The 23,352-nt window shown below is 39.6% G+C and overlaps 1 pseudogene; it reads right to left on the bottom strand.

Moving 5' to 3' along the window:
• Positions 1-345: 345 nt before the first annotated feature.
• On the bottom strand, positions 346-23,339 carry LOC131486552 (heat shock cognate 71 kDa protein-like; annotated as a pseudogene).
• Between the last annotated feature and the right edge of the window lie 13 nt (positions 23,340-23,352).

The following is a 23,352-nucleotide window of genomic DNA, read 5'->3' as shown; positions in this document are numbered from 1 at the left end:
ATTTTGAGTTTATTTTTGTGTATGCAGTAAGAAAGTGGTCCAGGTTGATTCTTCTGCCTGTTGCTGTCCAGTTTTCCCAGCACCACTTGTCTTTATTCTGTTGGATATTCTTCTTTTTTCCAATTAAAAAAAATTTTTTTTAACGTTTATTTATTTTTGAGACAGAGAGAGACAGAGCATGAACGGGGGAGGGGCAGAGAGAGAGGGAGACACAGAATCGGAAGCAGGCTCCAGGCTCTGAGCCATCAGCACAGAGCCCGACGCGGGGCTCGAACTCACGGACCGTGAGATCGTGACCTGAGCTGAAGTCGGACGCTTAACCGACTGAGCCACCCAGGCGCCCCCTTTTTTTCCAATTTTAAATACAGTTTTAAGACATTGCATTTTCCACTTAACAATACAGTGCTTATAAAGTGCAATGTTGCATTTCCTTTTCTTGTGCACATATTCCATATTCAAGTATCAAGAATGCCCAGTTTATTAACTATATAAGCTCAACTTCACTGCCATAGAATTTGTTACAAATTTGGGTCCTTCAAATGTTTTTGTGTGGAACAATGCTAGACCTATTCTCAGGTTGGCTTAATCAACCTCTTCAATGGTGGGCCCAGAGGAGGCACCACCAGAGGGGGGAGCTCCACCACCAGGGAAACCTCCAGGCATTCCTCCAGGCATGCCTCCTGCACTCTGGTACAGCTTCATGATGATGGGATTGCAGAACTTCTCCAGCTCTTTCTGCTGATGTTCAAATTCTTTTTCTACAGTCTGGTTCTTATCCAGCCAGTTGATTATTTCATTACTCTTGTCCAGAATCTTCTGCTTGTCCTCATCATTGATTTTACCCTGAAGCTTTTCATCTTCAACAGTTGCTTTCATGTTGAATGCATAAGATTCAACTGAATTATTGGAGGACACCTTGTCTCACGGCTTCTCATCTTCAGCTTTGTACTTCTCAGCTTCCTGGACCATGCGCTCAATGTCTTCCTTGCTCAAGCGACCTTTGTCATTTGTGATGGTGATCTTGTTCTCTTTTCCTGTACTCTTATCCACAGCAGAGACATTGAGAATGCCATTAGCATCAATATCAAAGGTGACCTCAATCTGAGGAATGCCACGGGGGACAGGAGGTATGCCTGTGAGTTCAAACTTGCCAAGTAGGTTGTTACCCTTGGTCATGGCTCGCTCACCTTCATAAACCTGAATGAGCACACCAGGCTGGTTGTCAGAATAGGTAGTTAAAGTCTGGGTCTGTTTGGTAGGAATGGTAGTATGGTGCTTGATGAGAACAGTCATGACTCCACCAGCAGTTTCAATGCCAAGAGAAAGGGGAGTGACATCCAACAGCAGCAAATCTTGAACATTTTCAGATTTGTCTCCAGAAAGGATGGCTGCCTGGACAGCTGCACCATAAGTGACAGCCTCATCAGGGTTGATGCTCTTATTCAGTTCCTTCCCACAGAAAAAGTCTTGTAGAAGTATTCCATTGGATATTCTTTTCTGCTTTGTCAAAGATTAGTTGGCCACACATTTGTGGGTCCATTTCTGGTTTCTCTATTCTGTTCCGTTGATCTGAGTGTCTGTTCTTGTGCCAGTACCATACTGTCTTGATGATTACAGCTTTGTAATACAGCTTGAAGTTTGGGATTGTGATGCCTCCTGCTTTGGTTTTCTTTTTCAAGATTGCTTTGGCTATTCACAATCTTTTCTGGTTCCATACAAATTTTAGGATTGTTTGTTCTGGCTCTGTGAAGAATGCTTCTGTTATTTTGATAGGGATTGCATTGAATATGTAGATTCCTTTGGGTAGTACTTACATTTTAACAATATTTGTTCTTCCTATCCAGGAGCATAGAATATTTTTTTCATTTTTTGGTGTCTTCTTCAACTTCTTTCATAAGCTTTCTATAGTTTTCAGTGTATAGAATTTTCAACTCTTTGGTTAGATTTATTCCTAGGTATTTTATGGGTTTTGGTGCAATTGTAAATGGGATTGATTCCTTGATTTCTCTTTATATTGGTTCATTATTGGTGTGCATTGATTTCTGTGCATTGATTTTATATCCTGTGACTTTGCTGAATTCATGGATGAGTTCTAGAAGTTTTTTGGTGGAATCGTTTGGGTTTTCTGTATGACATGTTTTCATCATGTCATCTGTGAAGAGTGAAAGTTTGACCTCTTCCTGACTGATTTGGATGCCTTTCATTTATTTGTGTTGTCTGATTGCTGAGTCTAAGACTTCCAATACTATGTTGAATAATAGTGGTGACAGTGGACATCCCTGTCTCATTCCGGACCTTAGGGGGAAAGCTCTCAGTTTTTCCCCATTGAGGATGATATTAGAGTTGGGTCTTTCATACATGGCTTTTATGAACTCGAGGTATGATCCTTCTATCCATATTTTCTTGAGGGTTTTTATCAAGAAAGGATACTGTGTTTTGTCAAATGCTTTCTCTGCATCTATTGAAAGAATCATGTGGTTCTTGTACTTTCTTTTATTGATGTACTGTATCACATTAATTGTTTTGTGGATATTGAACCCAACCCTGCATCCCAGGTATAAATCCCACTTGGTCGTGGTGAATAATTTTTTTAAAATGTATTATTGAATCCGGTTGGCTAGGATCTTGTTGAGGATTTTTGCATCCATGTTCATCAGAGAAATTGGTCTATAGTTCTCCTTTTTAGTGGGGTCTTTGTCTGGTTTTGGAGTCAAGGTAATGCTGGCTTCATAGAAAGAGTTTGGAAGTTTTCCTTCCATTTCTATTTTTTGGAACAGCTTCAAGAGAATAGATGTTAACTCTTCTTTAAAAGTTTGGTAGAATTCTCCTAGAAAGCCATCTGGTCCTGGACTCCTTTTTGGGGAGATTTTTGATTATTAATTCAATTTCCTTACTGGTTATGGGTCTGTTCAAATTTTCTATTTCTTCCTGTTTCATTTGTGATAGTTTATATGTTTCTAGGAATTTTTCCATTTATTCCAGATTGCCCAATTTATTGGCATGTAATTGCTCATAATATTTTCTTATTATTGTTGGTATTTCTGCTGTGTTCATTGTGATCTCTGTCCTCTCTCATTCTTGATTTTATTTATTTGGGTCCTTTCCTTTTTATTTTTGATCAAACTGGCTAGGGGTTTACCAATTTTGTTAATTCTTTGAAAGAATCAGCTTCTGGTTTCATTGATCTGTTCTACTGTTATTTTGGTTTCGATAGCATTTATTTCTACTCTAATCTTTATTATTTCCTGTCGTCTGCTGGTTTTGGGTTTTATTTGTTGTACTTTTTCCAGCTCTTTAAAGTGTAAGGATAGGTTTTGTATATGAGACCTTTCTTCTTTAGGAAGGCTTGGATTGCTATATACTTCCCTCTTATAACCACCTTTGTTGAGTCCCAGAGGTTTTGGGCTGTGGTGGGTGATATCATTTTCCTTGCCTTCCATGTACTTTTTAATATCCTCTTTAACTTCTTGGTTAGCCCATTCATTCTTTAGTAGGATGGTCTTTAGTCTCCAAGTATTTTTTATCTTTCCACATTTTTTCTTGTGGTTGATTTTGAGTTCTATAGCATTATGGTCGGAAAATATGCACGGTGTGATCTTGATCTTTTTTACTTGTTGAGAGCTGATTTTTGCCCCAGTCTGTGATCTATTCTGGAGAACATTCCATATGCACTGGAGAAGAATATGTATTCTGCTGCTTTAGGGGGAAATGTTCTGAATATATCTGTTAAGTCCATCTGGTCCAGTGTGTCATTCAAAGCCATTGTTCCTTTGTTGATTTTCTGTTTAGATGATCTGTCCATTGTTGTAAGTGGGGTGTTGAAGTCCCCTACTATTGTGGTATTATCATCAGTGAATTTCTTTATGTTTGTAATTAATTGATTGATATATTTGAGTGCTTTCACATTTGGATCATAAATGTTTACAATTGTTAGGTCTTCTTGGTGGATAGACCCTTTAATTATGATATAATGCCCTTCTTAATCTCTTGCTACAGTCTTTATTTTAAAGTCTAGATTGTCTAATATAAGTATGGCTACTCTGATTTCTTTTGTCGACCATTAGCATGATAGATGGGTCTCCATCCCTTAATTTCAATCTGAAGGTGTCTTTAGGTCTAAAGTGGGTGTCTTGCAAACAGCATATAGATGGATCTTGTTTTCTTATCCATTTTGTTACCCTATGTCTTTTGATTGGAGCATATAGTCCATTGATGTTTAGAGTACTGAAAGATATGAATTTATTGCCATTATGTTGCCTATAGAGATGAGTTTCTGGTGGTGTTCTCTGTCCTTTATAGTCTTTGTTGCTTTTGGTCTTTTTTTTTTTCATCTTTTCTCCCCTCAAAGAGTGCCCCTTAAAATTTCTTGCAGGGCTGGTTTAGTGGTCACAAAGTCCTTTAGTTTTTTGTTTGTCTGGGAAGTTTTATCTCTCCTTCTATTTTGAATGATAGCCTTGCTGGATAAAGAATTCTTGGATGCATATTTTTCCAATATACCACAGTGAATATATCCTGCCACTCTTAGAATTCTGGCCTGCCACGTTTCTGTGGATAGGTCTGCTGTAAACCTGATCTGTCTTCCCTTGTAAGTTAAGGACTTTTTTTCCCTTACTGCTTTCCTGATTCTTTCCTTGCCACAATATTTTGTGAATTTGACTATGATATGCCTTGTTGGTGGTCGGTTTTTGTTGAATCAGATGAAAGTTCTCTGTACTTCATGGATTTTGATGTCTGTCTTTCCCCAGGTTAGGAAAGTTTTCTGCTATGATTTGCTCACATAACCCTTCTTCCCCCTTTTCTCTCTCTTCTTCTTCTGGGATGTCTATGATTCTGATGTTGTTTCTTTTTAATGAGTCACTGATTTCTCCAATTCTTAAATTATGCTCTTTTGCCTTAGTCTCCCTCTTTTTTTCAGTTTCATATTTCTCCATAGGTTTGTCCTCTATATTGCTGATTCACAGCTCTGCCTCATCCATCCTTGCCACTGTGGCATCCATTTGAGATTGCAGTTCAGTTATAGCTGATATATATAGCTAATTTTATATATATATATATATATATATATATATATATATATATAATTACATATATATAATTTATATATAATTTATATATGATTTATATATATAATTTATATATGATTTATATATAATTTATATATTATATATAATTTATATATATAAATAATTATAAATATGTATATAATTAGCTATATATATTTATATATATAATTATTTTTTATTTCATCCTGACTATATTTTACTTCTTTTATCTCTGCAGAAAAGGATTCTAATCTATTTTCAACCCCAACTAGTATTCTTATTATTGTGATTCTAAATTCTGGTTCAGACATCTTGCTTTAAGTCCCTGGCCGGCTGTCATTTTTTCCTGTTCTTTCTTTTGGGGTTAATTGCTTCATTTCATCATTTCCTTCATTTCATCATTTTGAAGGAAGAAAAGGAACTAATAAGGTAAAAAATTAAAATTAACAAATAAAAAACAACACACAAAAAACCAAGTAAATGATGCTAGTTCCTAGTGTGTTTTGGTCTGCTTGCTGAGAAGAGCTTGATATATTAGAGAAAAAAAGGTAAAGATAAAAAAAGAAAAAAAGAAAAAAGAAAAAAGGAAAACGTTTGAAAATTTGAAAAAATAAATACAATGAAATAGAATAAAATAAAATGATGGAAGTAAAATAGAATTTGAGAATTTTACAAAAAATATAGTAGAAAAAAATTAAAGAAACATATTTAATAAAAATGAAAAATAAAAATGAATATTTTATCTTTCTGTATTCAAGAATAAGAAAAGAAAAAGAAAAAGAAAAAAATTGAATAGATGGACCAGCAAACAGACTGAAATACGATTGAAATTATATCAGTTTCCCCTAGAAGTCAAACTATGAAGCACTTTATAGTCCATAAACTAAGCGGGCAGAGAGACTTATGATGTTCCTGAAGAACGAGTTTGGCCCAGTTGTGTGGGGCTCAGTGTAACGGCTCCATTCTCCACTAGATGGTGCTGTTAGCTTACTGGGGTGGATTGTTGTGGCACTTGTAGGTGTGTATACATATGTGCGGGGGTTGGGGGGTTGTGAAAATGGCATCACCTAGCTTACCCAGTCTCTAGTATCAGAATTCTGTTCTCCCTGACCAGTAATTGTGCACCCCTCCTTTGTCTCCAGCTTCTGTTCACTCCCTGCTTTTACACTGTCCATGACCAAGCCGTCAGGTTGCAGGTGGCACCTCCCTCCTGAGTTTTATCTCAGATGGGGCTGTTTCCCAACCCCTCACTTCTGAGGGACTGTGGCTTTGACCTGTTCTGTCCCTCTGGGGGAGGGTCTCACTGAGCAATGGCCAGGTGCTGGCCACACCCAGGAACATTCACGGGACTGTGCTGTTGCCGATGCCCAGAGATTGCAACTGGTTGCCAGCCCACCCCAGAAAATTTTCACACGATATTGCAGCAGCAGCATTTCAGGGATTATAGAAAATCACCACACACGTCTGGCACCAGGCTTCACCATAGTGAATGTGGTTGTTTTCCAGGGTCCGCTGGGACCTTTGCCTGTGGGGTGGCCACACAGCCTCTACCAAATGTCCTCCCAGCAGGGGAACTGCCTCTTCCTGTGTGGCCCAAGGACCCCTTGGACCTTGCTCTCTGCTCTTGGGTATTCACCCTTTCCACCAGAGCACCACCAGGTATCTAGCTGTGGAGTTGCAGACTCTGCGCTCCCCCTGTTTATAGAGTCTTAATTGAATTTAGACCCACTCCTTTCTCCTTTTTACTTTCTCTCTTTTTTTGTTCAGTCCCTTGTGTACTTTCTCTCCAGCTGCTTCTGGGCGGGGTGGGGGATGCTTTCCCATACTCCCCCTTCCCCCCACCACTCCATCTCCATCCTCTCTCCACAAGCAAAAACAGCTCCTTGCCCTCCGTGCCTCTCTCTCCCCTAGTTCACCTCTCCACACTGCATACCTGCCAAGTTCTGTGGTTCAGGTTGTGCAGATTGTTGTGTTAATCCTCAAATCAGTTTTCTAGGTGTGCAAGATGGTTTAGTGTTGATCTGGCTGTATTTCACAGACAAGAGAAGCAAAAAAAACTTCCATGCTTTTCCACCATGTTGGCCCCTCCAAGTACCAAAAAATTTTTAAAGTTTATTTATGTATTTTGAGAGAGAGAGAAAGATCATGCACAAGGTGGGTTGGGGAAGGGAGAGAGACAGAGAGTGAGAGAATCCCAAGCAGGCTCTGCACTGTCAGCACAGAGGCTGATGCAGGACTTGAACTCACCTGAGCTCAAATCGTATGCTTAACCAACTGAGTCATCCAGACAGCTAATTTTATGTGTCAAATTTTATCAAGTACACCTATGTATTATTCTTTTTTGAGTTGAAGAAAATGTGACAACATCCTGCTTCTGTTTCCAAATTGGCAATGACATGGTGTGTCTGTTAAAGGACTTCAACTTTTATGCTCTGGAATCTGACTCATTAGGTTCAATAATTTTCATATCTCCCAGAGAGAGGGGTAGGTAGCATTGGTGTTTATAAGAGAAAATGGCTGCTTCTACATCAGAAAACATTTCTGCTCTCAGTTCAACTCCTGATAGAGGTGTGTTTTGGTCAAATTTCCTCATATCTCTTTGATTTTGTATTGCCCGTTTGAATAGAATTTTAAAAATATCTATGTCTTTGAGGTCTATGATTTTATAAGATTTAACTTTCAGTCACCAAATACATATTGGTCTTTGAGACTTCTAAACCTTTTGAGCTGTTAGGGGCTCTGAAACCTATGAGCAAGCTCTTTTGTTAAGGTGGGGAGGGAGCTTAAATTCAACATCTCCTTACTTGAGAAAATCTGAAAGGAAATATTAGTGAGAAACAAAATATGAGCAGAAAATCTAGGGAAATCTGGGAGAGGAGGGGCATGTACTTTGAATATGGAAAGGTAACAATGTAACAGTAACAGTACTATGATTTCCTTCAATCCAATCATATTAGAAAGAAAAAGATCACTCCTTCACTCAGCATTTATCATGGCACTTTGAACTCTTCCTTTATGAGTCTTTCCCCTGACCTAAGTCCACTGCCAAAGGCATCTGGTAATCATGCATAACACTGCATTAGTCTAATCCTATGAAAAACAAAAATCTCAGTTACAGAAAGAATGCAGCCTGCAAGAATCAAAAAGAATCAAGAAAAATCGTGTGATTTTTGTAGCCTTGTGCTTGGAAGATCTGTACAGTTTTGGAGACCTAGGGTAGTCTAGGGATGCTCCTTATATGGAGGGAAGGGAACATTGCCTCATGAAGGTTCAGAGTAATCTGACACCCTTTCTCAATAAATTTGTACTAACATCATTCTTCAAATGACAGTAAGAACAAACTGTAGAGGCTATTATTTTCTCTGGCATCCTATCCTTAAATCCTGGTATGTAATTCTGTATGTATCAACAAAAGTATCTTTTCCTAGAAAATGGGTACTAGACTATAGCTAATTTGTTCAAAATATTACCTATTCACTGGTATGCTTATATTTTCCAAAGCAAGTTTTCTATGGACTCTCTTTTATGTTACTCCCCCTTATATGTTCTAGATTTTAAACACCAGTTAGAATATCTAAACAATTTTAAAGATCTTATCCAATGTAATATATGTGTATATAAGTATATATGTATGTGTATATAAGTATATATGTATATATGTATATAAGATATGTATCCATATGTGTATATGTATATAGTTCCTAGTACAGTATTTCCGGGGGGGGGGGGAGTTTTTCTTTCAGGGTACATTTGTTGATGTCTGGAAATATTTTTGGTTGTCACAGCTGGAGGTCACTACTAGCATTAGTGGGTAGAAGTGTCACAGATTCTTCAAACATCCTAAAAGACAAAGGACAGCCCCACCAGAATGAATGATCCCATTGCCAATGTTGATAGTTCTGATTTGAAAAATCCGTGGCTGGAGGATTAATAATAACACTTTTAACCATCCAGTAACTGGAGACAACAGGCAATCAGTGGAAGTCATGCATAAATGGAAAGCTAAGAATGAAAATTAAATGCCATAGGCTTAAGGTTTCTCTAGGATTCCCTGATGTTATAGATGATTAATTTCAATTCCAATCTACGAGAGGACAATATTTTGACTTGGGATTATTGTCACTATGATTTGAGATGTCTGGCCTTTCAATGTGTAAATATATTTTCAATGCTGCAAATAATACATCTGAGGGCATTCTTAGATTACTTCATTGCTTATTTCCTTATTAACAGTTTGTTCTGGGTACAGAGGGGTAGCCAGGATTGAGACAGACTTCATTCCCACCCGCTGAAGGCTATCGTCAGGGAAGGAGGCACAGAACAGATAGCTACAGGAATTGTAGTTACAATTTGGGTTATGGCTATGAAGAAGAAAACAGGGGGAAGGACTAAGGGAATGGATAATGAAGGACAATCTAAGACTAGGGTGAGGAAGTGGCCTTGGAAGGCAGACTCCAAAGGAAATTAGGGTGTAGTGGGTGGAGATGCTAAAGTGGGAAGACTAGTGATAAATTCAAGTTACTAAATCCAGTGCGAGCAAGCAATAAACATGGAATGAAGTAAGCAAGGAGCAGAAATTGAGGTTTTTTAGGTTTCAAAAAATATTGAGTGCATTTTCCTACCCGTTTCCCATTTTTTCCATTGGTTTGTTGGTATATAGCTTGTTTTTGTTAATACAATCTTCTCCTAAAGATCTCATTGTATGAACAGTTTTATTGTCTTCCTGCCAGTCCTATACTTTTGTGTTCTTCACTCCTCCCACAAATATGTTTATAAATTGTGTGGGCTAAGACTTCCATCCAATATTGGGTGGAAGCGGTGATAGTGACTATCTTTGTCCTTTTGTCTCGTTTTAAAGAGAATGCTTCCAGGAATTCCCCCATTACAATGGCATTGCTTATATTCATATAAAGAGTATGCTTTCTCAGATTAAATATTTCCTTTTAACCATGACTCTCTCCCTAATATTTTTATTGTGACAACACGTTGCATTATTTTTTACTTTCTTTAGGTCCTAGTGATGTGTTTTGGAGTGTTGGGGTTCAGAGCCAATGGCTAAGAAAGATTTCTTGAGACATCTTCGGTGCAAAAAGATGGTTTTATTAAAGTACGGAGACAGGACCTGTGGGCAGAAAAAGCTGTACTGAGGTTGTGACAGGTGATTGATTATACATTTTCAGGTAGGGAGGGGGTTAGGGATAGCGTAAGTCTTCAAGGTATTTTGGAAGCAAGGTTTCCATGACCTTGAGGGACTAGCTGTTAAGAAAGGTCATTTATGGGGCATTTATGGGACACCTGGATGGCTCAGTTGATGAAGCATCTGACTCTTGATTTTGGCTCATGATCTCAGTTTTCATGAGTTTGAGCCCCCCATCAGCACTTCACAGTGCAGAGCCTGCTTGGGATTCTCTCTCTCTCCCTCTCTCTGCTTCTCCCTCGCTCTCGCTCACTTGCTCAAAATAAAGAAATAAACTTTTTTTTAAAGGAAGAAGTCATTTATTGCTTTTTTTTTAATATGAAATTTATTGTCAAATTGGTTTCCATACAACACCCAGTGCTCATCCCAAAAGATGCCCTCCTCAATACCCATCACCCACCCTCCCCTCCCTCTCACCCCCCATCAACCCTCAGTTTATTCTCAGTTTTTAAGAGTCGCTTATGTTTTGGCTCTCTCCCTCTCTAACCTCTTTTTTTTTTTTTTCCTTCCCTTCCCCCGTGGACTTCTGTTAAGTTTCTCAGGATCCACATAAGAGTGAAAACATATGGTATCTGTCTTTCTCTGTATGACTTATTTATTTCATTTAGCATAATACTCTCCAGGTCCATCCACGTTGCTACAAAAGGCCATATTTCATTTTTCTCATTGCCATGTAGTATCCCATTGTGTATATAAACCACAATTTCTTTATCCATTCATCAGTTGATGGACATTTAGGCTCTTTCCATAATTTGGCTATTGTTGAGAGTGCTGCTATAAACATTGGGGTACAAGTACCCCTATGCATCAGCACTCCTGTATCCCTTGGGTAAATTCTTAGCAGTGCTATTGCTGGGTCATAGGGTAGATCTAGTTTTAATTTTTTGAGGAACCTCCACACTGTTTTCCAGAGCGGCTGCACCAGTTTGCATTCCCACCAACAGTGCAAGAGGGTTCCCATTTCTCCACATCCTCTCCAGCATCTATAGTCTCCTGATGTGTTCATTTTGGCCACTCTGACTGGTGTGAGGTGGTATCTGAGTGTGGTTTTGATTTGTATTTCCCTGATGAGGAGCGACGCTGAGCATCTTTTCATGTGCCTGTTGACCATCTGGATGTCTTCTTTAGAGAAGTATCTATTCATGTTTTCTGCCCATTTCTTCACTGGATTATTTGTTTTTTGGGTGTGGAGTTTGGTGAGCTCTTTATTGATTTTGGATACTAGCCCTTTGTCCTATATGTCATTTGCAAATGTCTTTTCCCATTCCGTTGGTTGTCTTTTAGTTTTGTTGACTGTTTCCTTTGCTTTTTATCTTCATGAGGTCCCAATAGTTCATTTTTGCTTTTAATTCTCTTGCCCTTGGGGATGTGTCAAGTAAGAAATTTATTGCTTTTTAATAAAAACTCAGTCATGAGACCTGTGAGATGTATATCAGGGGACCATAAGCTTGGCGTATGATTGCCAACATATATCTTGGGGGGTGGGTGGTGATGGGAGAGATAAATGAAGTTTCCAAAGGAATTTTTACATGTTAAAGTAGACTTCCAAGATTGCAGCAGTTGGGATAATGTTAAGCTAAGATTGCCTTTTGCCCTGAGCAAAGTGTCATTGTCCAGGCAGCTGAGGTCCCAAAGGAAGCTCACTCTCAAGGACTTGTCAATGAGCTGTAAGTTGTAAGGAAATTTAATTTTTCATTTGCCTTTGTTTCACACATCATTCTCCCCTGCACAATTTTGACCCTTAAATCTTCAAGGTTGCTGAGGGTGGAAGGTCTCTTTTTATGTAACTTCTTCCTGGTGATGAGGGGCATAGAGATGTCCCTAATTATGGGTCAACGTTTGTCGTTGGGGGCTTATACATGTAGGAGTTATGAAAGGCAGAAGCAGTTGAATCCCAGGGAGACTGAATGTATGGATCTCCCCGAGTAGAAAGCATTCTCTGTCAGTTTGAAGTTATGGCAGTGAAGGAGTCTCGGCACCAAGGGAGAGACATAGGAGAAAACAGCAAAACATAATTAGAATAAGAAAAAGAAAAGCCCAAATACAAGTCCTTTGATAGTTGACAAAAATCCTCTTCAAGTCCAGGAGTTTAACAAATCAATAAAGGAAAAAGAGGGGTGGTTTAGAGCTCTGATTTGAGTATTCATGTCGGATAGAAACCCAGAATTATGTCTGTGCTTGTCTGGAATGTACACACAGCATTCTGTGTTTATGAGGGCAAGTTCCACCTTATGCTGCAGCTAAAGCATCTAATGCCATTCCATTTTGTAAAACTGCTTTATGCATTTGTGTTACTTAGTGTTTATTAAGGAGATGTTATTTTGAGTGTCATCCAGGCCTTTGTGTACGAATGAAGAGCTTCCTGTGCCAAACAACATCCTCTAATCCCAAAGATGGAACAAAGATAGATGCTAGGTGGTCATGCCAACGAAACACAGAACATGTCCATCGTTGTTTTAAGTGTGGAAGGTTGGCTGGCTGATAATGGTTTTAATAATGCATCTGTGCATCCAGGCAAAACCCAGAGGACAGCAGCCTATCCAGCCAGGGGGAGCTATGGCCACAAGTAAGAGCTGCATAGCCATTGGATCCCCTTAGGAGCCAGTCAATCAATTCTGTGCCTCCTTCACTGCAGTCAGGATATTGAAGGCCATTGGTTTTGGAGGGCCTCCTTTCCAGGGCATTTTGGATGCCAGGCTGAATGCAAATAGTCATTAATTTTTAAGGCCCTATCTATTTGCTGAGTTATGTTTACAATAAAAAGATGGTCCATTGTCATTCTGTAGGGACCAAGGGAGACCAAATCTAGGGACAATTTTTCTTAGCAGGTTTTTGTCACCTCAGCGGCCTTTTGGCTTAAATAAGTGAACTGGTATAAATCCTCTATTACCTTCCATTGGTTATTTTTTGGGTATAAAGATTTTCCCCTCATTATTAACAAGTCAGTCCTGTTCATTTTTTAATATCCTCATTCCTGCACTATGTGAATTTTGTGGTCTGAATAGACTGGAGTTATGGACTTTATTGGAGTTAAAACTGGTATAAGACTTAATATTTGCTATTTTGTGCTGTCTTCTAGGCTGCACAGTCTATAAAATATTGTTTCCTTTATATTCTAAGGTCATATTCTTTTGATGTCCTTTGAGGTGAATTATAGCTACCTCCTTAATTTGGTGTACAGCCACAAGAAGAGTGATAATTTTGGACCCACATTTGATTGGAGTGTTCAGGCTTGATTATAATCCCCTTTTCTTCCAAATTACCTCCTGGGCATGTAGGACTGGAAAGGCATATTTAGAGTCAGTACAGATATTAATTTTGAGGTCCTTTGCCAATTGTAAAGCACGAGTGGGTGTTATTAAGTCTGCTTTTGTGGGAGATATATTTTCTGGGAGGGCTTTGGCCTCAACTGTCTGAGTTAGACTGACTTTGGCATACCCAGAATTTCTAATCTCCTTTCACCTAAACTACTGCCATCAGTAAACCAACTGTCATCTGCATTTTTAATAGGGGAGTCTTTTTAGTTTGATCGCCTAGAATAAACAAGATCAGTAATCTCTGAGCAGTTATGTTCTAACATGGAATAATGATGGTCAGCCCCAGGCACAAGGGTAGCTGGATTTAAAGTTTGACAGTTTAATTTTTAAATCAGGCATATATATAGGCATAGCCTGCTATTTAATAAGTTGGCCTCCTATCATCCATTGGTGGCCTTTAGTCTCTAAGACACTTTGGAACAGATGTGAACTCATTATTGTCAGGGACTGTCCCATAGAAATTTTTGAAGCTTCTTCTACCGGGGGAGGGGCCTGTTATACACTTGGCTAAGGCCTATATTTGCAATTGTACATCAATAGAGGTAGTTCGTGGGACAAATATGGCTAAGAGATAAAACCATCAAGAAGACCTCATTTTCGAGGCCTGATGCTAACAATATCCTAATTACAAGGAATCACTAGCAAATCACTTGTCTCGAGAGACAAGAGCATCCCCAAGGCATCATTCCATCCAGTTATAAGGAAAGTGGGGTCACCCATTATCTCCACAAGTCTATAGTTAACCCGGTGGAGTAGGGTATGCTCTGGCTTTTAAGGAACAAATTTATCATTCCAGCCACATAGAATTGGTCAAGGTGATAGTTGAATTATACAATTGTTGGAGAATACATCTCATTTTCCAGCTGTTCAAATAATCATATGTCCATAGGTCCTGTTAGTATCCCCACAGAATAACAAGCATGAAGATTGTCTATATATGAGCCTTTGTAGCAATTTCTCTGAAGTTTACCTTAAGTTGTCTAGCTTAGGCAAACAAGAAATACTCAAAGATAATCAGAACTAGAATTTAACATTGGCAAAGGTGTGTTATTGAACCATAATTTTTCTCTCTATAAACACCATTATTTCCAGTGGTAGTCAAATCAAGACTAATTCGTTTGGAAAATAAGTCCAGTTTTAGCAAACTTGGCCTAATTATTTACATAAGCTCAGCAAGAACACTGATTGGCCATATAGATCTTTTAAAATTTGCTTTGCTGGAATTTTTCATAAGGAATCTAGATTTAACTTTTAGTAGCTTCTCTAGGCCAGAAACCAAGCCAAGTACTTGCCACCAGACATGTCTGCAGTACCTGTAGATTTGGGCAAATTCCTCTTCACAAGGTCCCCATGATATCCAGACCTGCCAGGAAGTGACATTCTTTACTCACTTGGCATGGCTACTGGGTAAGCAACATATCAGGCCAACAATGGGGTTTTTATGGCTCCATTTCATAAAGCCAACCTCAATTCCTTAAAGCTATCTGGTCATATCTGGGTCTATGCATGTCTCTCTCAACTATGACATTACAGTCAAAGCCTTGGTAAAATAGTCCGTGTTTCCAGTGGTGTCCTGTTGCAAAGAGAACTGGTTATTATTAATTTATGCAAATAACTGTGATTGCCATGGAAGAAGAATGCTCACTGAGACTTTTTGAATTTCAGAGCATTCAGGTAGAGAGAAAAGTTAAATGCTTCAGTTTGTTCACAAATATTTTGTCACATTTTTATAAGTCTTAGATATCCTAAGAGAAATTTCCTTAATCTGGATGAACAAACATTATAGAACCAGCAATGTTTCCAACAAAAGTCACAAAACTATAATCATCTTCTGCAGTTCATTTAGTTCCATGTTACTAATTCCTGCTCAGTTTGAATGCAGCTTTTAGTTAGTTCTGGAAACTCTTACCCATTTCAGTTTTATGATCTTAAAGATATAAAAATAACTATAAATGACAAATAACTCAGAAATGGAGATAAGAGAGTTCATTATGATGCAGTTGACAAGGAAATTCAGTTATTTCTGTGACATTTAACATTTTATTTATTTAAAGTTTATTTATTTCAAGAGAGACACAATGCATGCAATCAAGGGAGGGGCAGAGACATAGGGGGACAGAGCATCCAAAAGGAGCTCTGTGCTAACAGTGGAGAGCCCCATGTGGTGCTTGAATTCATTAACTGTGAGATTATGACCTGAGCTGAGGTCAGACACTTAACTGACTGAGCCACTCAGGAGCCTCTGTGACATAAAACATTTTAATAATCAGAATAGAGTGATGACCTTATACAAGAACATAACATACCAAATAAACAAGCCTAATTAGTCAGAGACTTCATTTACAATTGAAATCTTGGGGAAGTTTGTTAAAACCTTGGAAAGTTTTAAAGCACATGTCTAAATAGGATTACAGATCATTGAAGACCTGATAACGTCACACCATAGAAACTGGTTTTTCTGGTCAAAGAAAACACAATTTTGTTTACATTTTCTTGTCAAGAGCAGACCAATGATCCAAGAGCAGATCCAATGATCCAAAGCAGAATTTTGAGCTCTTAGAAACCTTAATCTCCAATGAAAACTAAGTAGTAACCAATTGTGAACTGTTAAACCAGAATTCTTTGAAAGGCAAATTTGTGAATCAATTAAGCACAAAGCATGTTTTCCAATAGACCCAAATATCCTTAGTTTCTTTACAATAAGTCAAAAGTGCAAACCTATGTTCAGTAATCAATGCTTTAGCACTTTATCATATTTGGAAAAGACCTAGAGGTCCAACTAATTCAATCCAATTTATTATCCAAGCAAAACTTTAAAGTTTCAGGTTACCAAAGACTATCTTAACAATCACCCATGAAAAATTTGAGAGAGGCAAAATTAGCCATTATTTTAAGTCATCATTTTGCTGACAAATTGCAAAAAAGATAACATGAGCTTATTTGACCTTCAGCAAACCTTGGTAGAATAAATGTTTCATTTAGATTAAATACCAAGATAGAATTCTTGAAGACATCTTCGGTGCAAAAAGGTGATTTTATTACGGCATGGGGATAGGACCTGTGGGCAGAAAGAGCTGCACTGGGGTTGTGCAGAGTGATTATATACTGTGGAGTTGGGGGAGGTAAAGTCAAAAGGAAGTTTCTTAAAGGGATTTCCATATGCTAAAAAAGATTCACAGATTACTGGAGGCATAGCTATTGTCAGACTAAGGTTGTTTTTCCCTCTAGCAAAGCATTATCATTAAGAAAGAGAGTTTCTGGAGATTAGGCTATTGATAAGATTGTCATTTTCTTGTAATATTACTAAAATATTTGTAAACTGATGGAGATTCTATCAGTTTAACCCTTTGTTTTCTGTCCTTTCTTTTTTTCTTGGGCAGCAAAGAATGCCTGAGAAATGTTACAAATATCCCACCTGGGGGAAGGGGGTTGTGCTAGCTTATGCTTGGCCCTCAGCTTGCCTTATGGTCCCTCATCAAATCTGTTCCCATGTCAATTTTACCTGGGGTACCTGTGAGGAAATCTGAAGTGTACAGTGTAAGTCCAAGAGGGTGTTTTTTGCTCCTTGACGGCAAGGGTAGAAGGAAGAGTCAATGGCACCAGTTACCAAGGATAGTATAGTAACTGGTTATAGGCCACACCAAAGGTGGTACAGAAAGAGGAGGAAAGAGAGGGGGAGGCAAAAGAGGCGAGGTGCCTCCAGAAGGCAGAGAAAGAGGGTTCCTGGTTCTAAACCTCACTGCTTGAACAGAGGAGCAGATGCCATTTTGTTTTTTTCCACAAAATTGGAAATACGCAGTCCATGTTGAGCCAGAGAAAACAGGGAATTCCCCAAAACAAAGGGAGTCTCAGCAGCTACTTCATAATGTTGGCTAAAGTCCCTATCCAAGGGAGACTAACCTCAGTTGGCTCCAGTTATAGCCATTCACCCAGGAAATGAATGAGGGAGAAGCCCCCACATCTATTAGAAGGAGCAACAGTGAAAGAGTCAACATCCTTTTTGCTAGGAATGGCCTGTGTTTCCTCCAGCAACCTGGCTTCTATCAGGAGGAGGCCTATTTAGATAATTATCATCCAATATATCAGGGGGGGAGTTTACTGGTCTGGTTACTGACCAAATATGTTCTGCAAGAGGCCCTTAGGTCCAGGTCCTGACTTACAGGCCTGAAGTCCTGGACCTAGGGAACCTCCATCCATTTGCCCTGTTCCCTACAGAAGAGATCCATTGATAGATCTTACAGAGGTCATGCAGTGTTGCAGAATATCAGTCTTTTTTTAAATTTTGCAATCTGAATTGTTTCCAGTGGGTTAAAAGACATTCCAAGGATGAGTATTCGAGAAATGAAGAAGAGAAGGCCCATTACCAAAAATCCCCTCCCCCCAACTCCTGGGTGGTATTCTGGCCTTCTGGAGGCACCTCGCCTCATGCAAGATAGGAGCAGAGGTTCTGTGTGTCAAAAATGACCAAAGGTGTCCCTTGGATGAAAATCACTATTGATCACATTCTGCCATAAAGGCTCCATAGGAGGGATGCTAGAGTCCCCCCAAACTTCCCCATGGCATCCTAGGCCTGGTGGGTGCCTGGTGAATGGAGTGAAATACCATTCGTTTCGTGTCTAAGCCTTCCCATGAAAGCCTCACTATTGCCTTGCTGTGAAGGTTATGCTGTTTTTTAACACATGGAAAACACTAGAAAAGTTTTACAAGGAGAAATTACTCAATTTTGTAGGGGACATTGACAGAAAACAGTAAAGATAGAAATCCATTTTGGTCTAAGTGACATTACAGCACATGTAGTCTTCACAGCCAACTCCTTAGGAAACATTTCCCATTTGGGTTTTAATTGAATCAGATACTGGTTTTGGCTGGCTCCCAGTGGAGGTCTCTTGGCCAGAAGTAGCTAGACCAGAGATGTGGAGGTGATCACATTAGACCAATCAGGAGGACACATCACACAGGAGTCTTAAGATTGGCAGCTATGCTGGTGACCTAGGTGGCTGTCCCATGCCCAAGACAGACAACATTGTATAAGGACAGGAATAAAGAGAGGACATCAAGTTTCTGGATATTATTACCATTCCAGCCATGGAACTAACTTCCAGCCAACAGGCAGCCTTTCCTTTCTGTAGAGTAGCCAGGGCTAGAGGACTGCAGCCTGAGCAATGGACATGAAAGTGTTCCAAGAAGACCATAGTCCTTGAAAAGCCCCTGAAATGAAAGTAAAGGAAGAGAAGAGAAAGCACTCACCAAGTTTGCACCAAGGCTCAGAGTCCAAATGAGAAGGCTCAACCCAACATTAGAACACCAAATGATATTGTTGGAGTGTTGGAGTTCAGGGTTGACAGCCAAAAAAGAATTCTTGAGACATCTTTGGTGTGAAAAGGTAGTTTTATTAAAGCAGAGGGCAGGACTCATAGGCAGAAAGAGCTGCACTGGGGTAGTGATGGGTGACTGATTATATACCTTCAGGTTTGGAGGGGGGTAGGGATAGCTTAAGTCTCTAAGGTATTTTAGAAGCAAGGTTTCCAGGATCTGGAGAAGCAAGTTGCTGTTAGGAAAGGGTCATTTATTACTGTTTAGGAAAAGCTCATTCATGAGATCCGTCAGACATATATCAGGGGGCCATAAGCTTGGAGTATGATTGCCAACATGTATCTTTGGACAGGGGGGGTAGAGATAAAAGAAGTTTCTGAAGGAATTTTTATATGTTCAAGTAGACTTACGGAATGCTGGGGTCAGGATAATGTTAAGCTAAGATTCCCTTTTGCTCTTAGCAAAGTGTCATCATTGAGGCAGCTGAGCTCCCAGGGGAAGGTTACTCTTTCTGTCCAAGGACTTGTCAATGGGCTCTAAGTTGAAAGGAAATTTAATTTTCCATTTTCCTGGTTTCCAACATCACTAGAAAATGACCAGCCTATGTTTGACAATAACGTGATTTGGTGTCTGATAATAAGCTTAATCTCATTAACTGAGTCCTTCAATTCCCTGACGTCCTTGCTGAACTTCCTGTGCACTTGACTTATCCATAGCTGAGATAAATGTTTACTGCTTCATGTAAATGTGTATATGTCAATGATCTCCAATGTTTCTTTTAATTCTGAAGCTGCCAGTTGTCTAAATATTTAGATTTAGTACATATTATTGAACTGTTTTTTTTTTTCATTTTTGAGACAGACAGAGGCAGCCTGAGTGGGGGAGAGCCAGAGAGAGGGAGAGAGAGAGAGAGAGAGAGAGAGAGAGAGAGAGAGAGAGAATCCTAAGCAGGCTTCGCACTGTCAGCACAGTGCCCAACACAGGGCTTGAAATCCCGAAACCATGAGATCATGACCTGAGCCCAAACCAAGAGTTGGACTCTTAACTGACTGAGCCACCCAGGCACCCCTGAATTGGATTTGTTTTTTTTATTGTATATTGTCCCTCCAAACACACTGGAACTTTTCACTCAACTTTTTGTCTGAGAGCAAGCCAAGGTTTCTTTCACTGAGTGTTTTCTATTATTTCATTTTTTATTTTTTATGATTATTTATATTTGAGAAAGAGAGACAGAGTACAAGCAGGGGAGGGGCAGAGAGAGAGGGAGACGGAGAAAATGAAGCAGGCTTCAGGTTCTGAGCTGTCAGCACAGAGCACAACGCAGGGCTCAAACTCACGAACCATGAGATCATGGCCTGAGCCAAAGTCAGATGTTCAACTGACTGAATCACCCAGGCACCCCTCTATTATTTCATTTTCAAACTTCTCCTGTCATTATTTACTAGTGTCTCTTCTAAATAATAGCCCCCATTTATCCTCTTTTTGTCTAAGATGAAATATGTATTTCATAACTGGTAAACTGAATCCATTGATGTTGATTCCAATTAACATAAGCCTTTTCAGATTGACTGCCCTTACTTAGTAATCTGTGTTTAAAGTCTCTGTCTACTGCCTGCTTGGCAGCGCATTTCATTTACTGTTAAATAATAATGCTAATCCATTCGTGGTAGTCATTGATTTTAGGTGTGAAATCACAAGAAAGTATTTGAAGATATTTTCAGAGAACAGCTTTATTGTGTTAATCTAATCATTAGGGACAGCCTTCTCAGGACATCACAAAGAAATCCAGTGTCTTAGGGCTTTCAGAAGAAATGGGTGTGGGAATTTGTATTAAAAAAAAGATTGTAATCACTAGAAAGTTTACCAAAAAGTCATTCTTAAAAGAAACATTTTTCCAATTTTAATGGCCTTTTCAGATTCTTCAGATCAGGGTACTGTGAATCACAACAGCCTGTTGTCCTTCAGGGAGGCACAGCCTAAAGTGGCAAGACATGTGATGCCAACAAGGTTATTTCATTTTATTTTATTTTATTTTATCTATTTTTGCTTTAAATATTTATTTTTGCTTCAAATATTTATTTATTTTTGAGAGAGAGAGAGCATGAGCGGGTGGGGAGGGGTTGGAAGAGGGGGGGCAGATGATCCAAAGTGGGCTGCACAATGACAGCAGTGAGCCCAATGCAGGGCTCGAACTCTTCATCATGAGATCATGACCTGAGCCAAAGTCGGATGCTCAACTGACTGAGCCACCCAAGCACACCTATTTTATTTTCAAGGTTATTTATTTGTTTTGAGAGAGAGAGAGAGAGCGCAGGGGAGGGGCAGAGGTAGAGAGAGAGAGAGAGAGAGAGAGAGAGAGAGGATCCCAAGGAGGCTCCACAGTTTCAGCACAGAGCCTGACTTGGGGCTCAATCTCATTACCTGTGCGATCATGACCTGAGCCAAAATCAAGAGTCAAATGCTTAACCAACTGAGCCACTCAGGAGCCCCAAAAGGGTCCTTTTAGAACAAAGTTTGCTGCAATAATTTTCAAAGCCTGTCTGGCAAGCACCAAAGTTAAATAAATAATAAAAATTTACTCACAACCACTTACAAATGTTCTGTCATCTAGAATCAGTGTCTGCTGCACATCTCCAGCATATTAAAAGCTTGCCTAAATGCCACTAGTTTAATTAATATTTTGAACAGAATTATTTGTGTTTTACTAATTCCAAGCACTGATTTTCATAGCATTTGCTTACTGTTTGCCATATGCTCCATTTCTTACCCTATGTTCTACTTGCACTCTAGATTGTGAGATTTGGGAAGTGGACTATCCAGGCATTTTCGGTTTGTTCGTTTGATTGATTTTTTTTATATTCCCTGAAAAATACCCTTCTCTCAATCACAAAATGTCATTTATCGTGGCATGTCTTGTTCTCTCCAATTTACTACCTACAAATGAAGTTTTAAAAGCCTTCTAAAAAAAATGCTAAGAGATCACAGTTTCTACTGAAGGCCATGCTTTGAAGGAAACACACATGAGATTTCCTGATTTATTTATTTATTTTTACTCTGGACTGTTTCATACTATTGAACTTTATCTACTTTCAAATAACTTGTTTCTTGAATCTCACTCATATGTGGAATTTAAGAAACAAGACAAACAAGCAAAGGGAGGAAAGAAAAGAGACAGAGAGAGACGCAAACAAGAAACAGACTCTTCAGTATAGAGAATAAACTGATGGTTACCAGAGAGGGGGTGGGTGGGGGACAGGTCAGATTGGTGAATTTCTGGTTCTCCGATAAATTTATGTTGACATTTTAAGAAATGCAGAATTTCTTTTCCAAGGGTGCTGCATAGAAGCCATCCTGCACCCCTCCTAAGGCACTGGGGCCACATAGGCAAAAGGGCCTACATTTCCCTCCTCTCTCTTCTCCCCAGCATAGACTTCAAGAAGCCACAGCAACAGATCCATAGCCTGAACTTCCATCCCTGTGCTTTCCGAGGTATACTCTAAAAGCATATTATTATTATTATTATTTTTTTGGGGGGGGGGACAGAGAGAGACAGAGCATGAACGGGGGAGGGGCAGAGAGAGAGGGAGACACAGAATCGGAAACAGGCTCCAGGCTCCGAGCCATCAGCCCAGAGCCTGACGCGGGGCTCGAACTCACGGACCGGACCGCAAGATCATGACCTGGCTGAAGTCGGACGCTTAACCGACTGCGCCACCCAGGCGCCCCTAAAAGCATATTATTAATGAATATTGGCGTAAGTTAGAGGTTCTCAGACATCAATTACATTAAATCAGCACCAACACCAGCATCTTCCAACTTGTTAGACAGGCAAACTCTCCAGCCACACCCCAGACCTACTGAATCAAGAATCTCTGTGATGGAGGCCCAGAAGTCTGTGTTCTAACAAGCCCTGCAGGTGATTCTGATCCACCTCCTAGGTTAAAGCAGTCTTGATGGTAATTGCCGAGAAGGGTTCTTGCTCAGAAAGGAAACAGCACAGATGAGAAGGGAAGCTTCTCTTGCCCTCTCCCACCCAAATCCTCCTCTTCCTGAACCTGGACAGTTTAGGTAGAGATACAGAACATCGGTTCTGGGTGGTGGGGGCAGACAGGAACAGGCAAGGGAGCTTCCCGGAGGAGAAGACCGACAAGAAGGTGAGAAAAGTTGAGTTGTGTAACACAAGATTACCTTGCTTCTGGTTACTATTTGCTTCTCTGTGTAGTTTTCCTGAAGCCTTTAATCAAACTTCTAGCCTCATCTCCACCCCCTGTTTGAAAAGAAATGGGACCAACTTCAATAAGCATATTAATGTGGAACACACACACCCATAGTCACCTCAGTGGTGACAGTGGTGATCCTGAACGCCTTCAAAGAATAGAACCGGAGAACCACCTTCTGCACCTGGAGACCTGCCTCCAGAACACCTTGCCAGGTTCTGAGTTTCATTTCTGCTAATGAAGGAGGCTTCATATTAGTCCCGCAA

Source organism: Neofelis nebulosa, chromosome 10, assembly GCF_028018385.1.
Source record: "Neofelis nebulosa isolate mNeoNeb1 chromosome 10, mNeoNeb1.pri, whole genome shotgun sequence".
NCBI classification, from domain to species: domain Eukaryota; kingdom Metazoa; phylum Chordata; class Mammalia; order Carnivora; family Felidae; genus Neofelis; species Neofelis nebulosa.
Note: the sequence above shows the minus strand (reverse complement) of the source record. Positions and strands in the feature narration are given on the sequence as shown.